Consider the following 7,255-nt stretch of genomic DNA (forward strand, 5'->3'; position numbering starts at 1 on the left):
GGTACGACTTCAATAGGCGAAATCTTCCTGATCTGCCAAAAAATGTCTCTTATAGCGGCAGACCGAAAGCTGCAGAAATGACCGTAACTGGCAGTGCCAGCTCCTGGCCAAAAGTAGTGCTGCGCACTGTGAGCCCTAATTTCGGCTCGTCATTGAAGCGTAAAGATGCGTGTGGAAGGGATTTCGCAACATCTTACCGGATGGGTGGCTGTCATGGATCAAATGTCCAGCACATGACCCTGTATTTGCCTGCTTATTTCATAGTTTAACAAATGTCGTTTGCATCATTGCAGATGCGTACATCAAAACGTTTTTTTGCGCAAACAAAACTTAGCGTATCGTTTTGTAGAAAGGGGGCAAATACTGGACGCTGCAAAGAACGTAGAAGATCGCATCAATTATGGTGGTTATTTTGCGAATTATTTTCTGTCGCCTCATCTGTGTCTGTGAATATAGGTGTGTATCTTATGTACAGCGAATAAGGTGTTTCAAACAATAATTCGGTAACATTGCCCTTGGTGGTCATAGAAATGCCTTTTGAAGTTTATTGCCTAATTAATTGCTTTATCCGAGAAATATTCTTTCCAATCTTCCCAATGAAGTGTTGGCGTTTGCTTGAAGCCCCAAGTTGTATCTCTTGTGAAATGCTTCTGTACGTCTGCGACATATCTCCGTTGAGTTGTTGTTGCCTAGAAAGGAGCAGCAAAATACGAGTAACCGTTTGCCATATTGATGGACATGCACCCTTATTTATCGCAAGTACGCCAATGTCAAACCCAGAATTTCTGTAGATATGTAGTATAACATGCAAAATAACCTTAGGTTTCTAGAAAATATTAGGGTTGCAGCTACCCAGACTGTCACATTCAAAGAAGGCGTGAAGCTACAAGGAAACACGCATAACGTTTGAAGAGTAAGTATGCCACCATTGTCGTTTGAAGGTGATCTGATCACCATCAACGCATTCCAAGTCCACTGCGGGACGAAGGCCTCTCCTTCGGATCTCCAATTACCCCTGTGCTGCGCCAACCGATTACAACTTGCGCCTGAGAATTTCCTCATTTCATAACCCCACCTAGTCTTTTGCCGTCCTCGACTGCGTTTCCCTTCTCTTGGCACCCATTCTGTAATCCTAACGGTCCATCGGTTATCGAACCTACGCATTACGTGACCTGCCCAGATGCATTCTCTTCTCTTAATGTCTATTAGAATATCGGCTATGCCCGTTTGCTTTCTGATCCACACCGCTCTATTCCTGTTTCTTAAGGTTAAGCCTATCTTTCTTCGTTCCATTGCTTTTTGTGCGGTCCTTAACTTGTTTTCGGGCTTCTTTGTCAGTCTCCAAGTCACTGCCCTATATATTAACACTGGTAGAAAGCATTGATTGTGCACGTTTCTTTTTAATGATAACGGTAAACTTCCACTCAGGGTCTGATAATGCCAGCCGTATGCGCTCCAACCCGATTTAATTCATCTGTAAATTTCCTTCTCATGATCAGGGTCCCCTGTGAGTAATTGTCCTAGGTAAACGTATTCCTTCGCATACTCAAACTTGCGGCTCTTAGTTTTAGCAACTTAATTATGTATAATGAAGTTTCCGTGGCTTCTCGCATTAAAAGAAGCCTCAAGGGCCTGTTTTCGTTAAGCAAGTCTTCTAGGAACATTTCCTTCCCATTTCTTCCATTCCAAGTCATCATAAAAATTGCAATCCACAACTCACTTAAAAAGTTCAGCATTATTCATTATTCCAAGTTTGTGGCTTGATAAAGCAGCGTTTAGTTGTGTGTTTGATCAGTGCGTTTGGCGAACGTTAGGCCTTTATCTCGAACAGCACTCTTCGCCCTAATATATCGTGTTGGCGTTTGTCATTGTCTAATCCCTGATTAATGAATATACCAGATGCCTCAGTTGACAATACGGATGCGATGGCACGCATTATTTACAAAGCGAGCACCTTTCTAAGCGACGTGTGCTATGACTCTAGAACAAACAAACAGAGCAAAATAAAACAATTTCAGGTGAGTCATCCACGTCACTTAATTTGCATATATTCTGTACAATTATGGTTATATTCTTAAGACATTATTCAACTTTCACTCAAGTTAGGTGAATGAGGCATGGAATATTTCAATGACTTACCGCTGCACCGTTTCATACACTTCTCACAGCTTGGAAATCTGTTCAAATTCCCATCACAGCCGCTGTATATGAAACCACGGCATCGGTCGTGCTCGACGTCATAATACCATGACGGACGAAATTCATGGCAAAGTCCAGCTTTCGGCTTCAAGCTACAAACTTCTCTAGGTCGAACGCGGCCTGTGAAAGACAGGATGACCAACAACAAATTTATATAGTAAATTGTAGGCTAATTATGAGGTGTTCATATATTGCCTTGTCGATATCTATCGCAATACTGTACACTTGCCTAATGAACGCGGCAATTCTTGGAGCGGCTCTCGGCGGAAATAAAAACGAAAACAGAAGAGAGATGGCGAAGGCTCTATCCTCTGCACATTGCATACGACAGAAAATATACTTAGCAAACTTCAGATTGGCCATCTCGGGCACTTTTCGCACATCCTGTGGTTGCAGAGCGCGCGATAACCATGAGCAGAGGACCAGCGTAGCGCGTGCCGTGCTTGGGTCACGGGCACGCACCAGCCAATTTTATTTTCCTCATATCTTTTTTTTTTTTTTTTTGCATTGCTGACCGAGAGCGCCGCCCTTTATTCTCCGAGCGTAGCGGCGACAGTGGGTGCTACAGGTTCACCTGCAGTGGCGCCTTCTCGGCTTTGGCGTCGCGCGGCTAAGCATGATGCCGCACGATCAAATATCGGCCGCGAGGGCCGCATTTCGATAGGCGGTGTAGTGCAAAGACACTTGTGTACTGTGCATTAAAGGACGGAGGGGTGGTACAATATCACGGGTTAGTGAGGTAAAGGGCGCGAATATATAAATTCGCGCCCTTTATACATATATATATCTTCACCGAAATGTTACAATCTGATGTACGGTTTTATAAGAGGTCTCCCACTTAGTCTCGCGACTTTGAGATTGCGTTCTGTATTTATATGCCATATGCAATATATAACACATAAAATCTTGAATGTTGAAAAAGGGTGAATATATATATATATATATATATATATATATATATATATATATGGTGTGTGTGGGTGTGTGTGTGCGCGCGCGCAACCTGGAGTTGGACGGTAGCCCGTCTGGACGGGATGTAACGTACCTCACAAAAGAAAAAAAAGCCGTGCACGAACCAAAGAACACTTGAAAGGCGAGATATTTCGGCTTGCACCATTCCTTGTGTGCCCGGAATAAGCGTTATTTGATCGCCCGCACGCATGCTCCGTCAACACGGCGCTGAGGTGGCTCGCGTTCCTGTGTGCAAACTATGGCGAGCACTCGTGTGCGGAACGGACAATCCGCCAAAAGAAGCCTTTCCTGGCTCTGTTTTACAAGGTCCGCAGTGCAGATTTTGATAGCGTCTACATCAGGGAGACGGACAATTTTGGCTGTGCCAACCTGACAGGAGCCACGTGGATAAGAATAGAGTGGCGTCAAATGCTTTGGCAGAGCACGCAGCAGCGATTGAGTACAGTACGGACTGGTTGAAATGTAGTGTAATTAGCCAGAAAAGAAACTGGACGTCACACCTGTACCCAGAGTACCTAGAGATACAATCGAAGCGACACACGCTCAATCGAAGCGGAGAAACAGCCTTCCTACTCGCGGTGCTTGCGTCACGTGTTAGAACGTACTTATACAGGCACTTCGACTTTGTTGCTCCATTCTAAACAAGATTTGCGTACGGAAACCGAAACTTCTTGCCTGTTAAAGTTTTATTTTGTTGGTGTGCGTCTTTTTCTTTTGTGAAAAAAAAAAATTCTTAGTTTCGGCCGAAAGTTGAACCACCGATTGCGATAGCAAATGCGCAGAAAGGTATACGATGTGAGGATAGTAGGTTTATTAGGTGCATAATCTTGCACTGGTTAGCTTATTAGCTAAATTAACTAGCATGATGTCAGCGCGCACAGGCAGACATGAACACATTACACTCGATAACCGCGGACACTCGCTATCAAAATACTGGCGTGGGGAAGCGCGGCAGTTAGCTTTTTGTTGTGTGATGCTTCAGCGAAAACTTAGCAGCGAGAACAAAGCACGCTGAAACGTGTGAGCCGCCGTCGCACCTATACTCAGCTACCTCACGCAGATCGATTTCAAGATAGGGCGTGCGCGGCCACGCATTGCACAAATGCTGCCGGAGTACAGCACATTCCCTCCACAACCGGGGGCCTTTCGCGCGACGGAAGACGGCGCGTCTTCCCCCTGCTTTCCTCAGTTGCGTGCACGTGATCGAACCGCGATCGCTGTCTCCCCTCGCGCACTCTCACTCGTGCCTACAACATGCTGCTCGTGGCTACTGCGTTATCGTCTTGAGACGTTATATGGATCATGGCGACAGTCACGGCCATAATCCGCCTGTAATGTCCTTGTAATTGCTATCATAATATACAGATGGTGTGGATTCATGTTCTTACAAAGATGGTATGTTCAATACGTTAAAGCAAGAAATATATGGGCCTTGGTGTCAGTTTCTAATAAAAACAATAAAGACAAATCCTCAAGTAAAGCTACAGGTAATGATCGAGTCCGGGTGACGGCTCTGTAAAATTATAGTGACGTTATGTTGCAATGCAGTTTTCTAGTGACATTATCAAAAATTTTCCCTAGATCCCCTGTACCCTACTGATTATATGAAAAATTGATGCACAGCAAGCAGAAGAACTGCAACATCTTGTAATCATATGTTTGTCAAAATGTCTCAACAATTGTTTTTTTGTTGGGGTGCAAAGGGTGCCACAAGTAGGTTATAGAAAAAGTATTTTTAACACTCCTTCGTCGGCAAGAAATCAAGAAGAAATCTTAGGAATAGAAAGTTTTGTTATTTAGACTTTAAACAGCATGTGCATGACAAACGCTCAAAAGACGCAAACACAGCTGCCGCAACTGCGGAGCGCAGCTGTTACCACAAAGGGTCATCAGTGATCAGTCTGACTGCAGAAAGCCAGCACAAGTGCGGTGACTCAGTACTGTTAAGAAACATTTGCAAGCCACCTCATCTTTGATCGAAAATATTCCCGTGCCCATACGGGTAGAAATTTTGTTAGTAGGCTCAATTACACAGCCCCCCTACTCACAACAAATTTTCTTCTGCCATCAGCTAAAAGATCACTTATTTGCAAAGATGAAAGCAAACATAATGTTGCGTTGCAGGCTGCGCTCGCGCGTGTGCGCGGTCGTAATTGTAGTGTAGAACGCACATTCGTTCTGCCACACATCTGCCCAACTGGAAGCACTGTGCCTTTCGCACATGATGATATAGGCAAGAATGACTCGCAAAAGGAACTGGTCAGAGTGCCCGAAAATGAATATGGTGGGTCATCAACAGAACATGAAATAACTTGAGTTATTTAATGGTGTACAGCGTAGTGTAGTGTACCTGAAGAGTTTTAGTAAGCTAGAAGATGTGCTTTCTAAACAAATAAGAAAAAGCTAATCTTAAAGCTTCGAATCTTGTTCCGCAGGTATTTTATGTCTGTGTCTTGGTTCCATACATAACCAAAAAATAATGGCACACATTTATATCCTTCTTGCTTGTTTGTTTTTCTAAGTAACAAAACAAAATGGTGCGCCGCCTATTCAAAGGATGAAATTCTGAACTTGGCACGAATCGTTTGCCACATATAATATTCTACTTACTTGTGCAAGCAGTTTGGCATTCCCCTTCCGTAGGGAATCGGTTCGTGTTGCCGCCGCATCCACTGTAGAGGAAGCCTTTGCATCTCCCACTCCAGTAACTATAGTACCATGATGGTATCTTCTGAGTACAGTTACCAACAAGTTTGCGGTTCCAGCATGTTGGCAATATGTCCCACCAAGAAGCTGGAATAATGTAATCTTGCATAGGAGCAACCATTTCGCCAAGGGTGCGTAGAAAAAGGCCCCACTAAATGGATAGGTTGCCTCATTTTCAGCTGGTGCATTCAGCGATGCATTTGTAATTGTCAGCAATATTTCTCCGCAGTTCACTTACAGAGAGGAAGTACCTCCCGCTTTAGTGCCAATATATACACGTGAAACCAGACTGTACATGCTTTCACGTACAAATTGTGAAAGTAGAAGTCATGATGGTACGCAATGATATACCTTGGCAACATTGTGCGTGGTGCAGACCTTGCACTTTATCGGAAGAGCGCACTTTAATTTCGTCTAAAGCCGATCACTCCCTATCTGATCCCTGCAACGGAAGAAGTCACCCACGCGCATTCTTTACACAAGAACTATAAAGCGAAAAGCTCTGTGTACTCTCTGGCTTGCGCTTGCGATTTACCTACATCATAACCTGGTGAATATTGCTTGCGAGGTCCAAGTAGTATATTATCATCGCTAAGACAAGATAGTATAGTCTACACATAAAGCAAGGCATCCATAACAAGGTCTTGTTATGTTAGAGCTCTCGTTATTGACGATGCTAATAATCTAGAAGCAACCAGTGTACTACGGAAGCAAATGTAGTTATGTGTTTTGACTTGAAGTGAGGCTATGGGGATTTTTCCACCTATATTAAAGCGCACTATATGAGAGTTATTGAATTTAGCCCTCATGGGATCGCTGTTACCTTCAGGAATTAGGTCGATGACATCATTTTCAATACGAGAATGTCATAGCCACTGGAATATCTGCATGGTTAAACTTAGTAAGTAAACTTAATAACATATTGCGTCCGAAAATCAGTTATGGGATGGAGCGTCGCACACTAAACAAACGAAGCACGGCACACTATATCGGCGATTGAGCGGTTTCCTCCTTATTGTATAACAATAGCTCTGGCGGCCAAGATACGTCGGGAAATTATTAAGGCGAGACGGCTAACGCAAGAAAACTGAAGCGTTAAACCTTACCTTCCACGCAAACCAAGCATGCCAATAAAGCATAATATAACTGGGGTTTCATCTTACATGTACTGCGCTTAGAAACATATAAGACGCGGCAAAACTATTGTTAGGGGCTGGCTTGTCTGAATACAGGGAGTCAAGCAGACTTGTCTCCAAACGATTTTTCTTCTTTTATTTATTTTCCGTCTTCTCCGAGAAAGATTTACCGATCGCTTTGAGCTCTAGAACAATTCTTTATCATCTGTAACATTGTGATTGTAATCCAAGAGGACTATTTG

The 7,255-nt window shown here is 43.6% G+C and overlaps 1 long non-coding RNA gene across 1 annotated transcript; it reads right to left on the reverse strand.

Annotated features, from left to right (window-relative positions):
- Positions 1–515: 515 nt before the first annotated feature.
- On the reverse strand, positions 516–7,070 carry LOC129385348 (uncharacterized). Its single transcript, XR_011895548.1, has 4 exons — positions 6,984–7,070; positions 5,782–5,964; positions 2,140–2,319; positions 516–689 (listed from the first exon to the last, which is right to left on the reverse strand). It is a non-coding gene; the product is annotated as an uncharacterized lncRNA (long non-coding RNA).
- Between the last annotated feature and the right edge of the window lie 185 nt (positions 7,071–7,255).

The sequence above is a fragment of the Dermacentor andersoni genome, chromosome 7 (genome assembly GCF_023375885.2).
Source record: "Dermacentor andersoni chromosome 7, qqDerAnde1_hic_scaffold, whole genome shotgun sequence".
In the NCBI taxonomy this organism is placed as follows: domain Eukaryota; kingdom Metazoa; phylum Arthropoda; class Arachnida; order Ixodida; family Ixodidae; genus Dermacentor; species Dermacentor andersoni.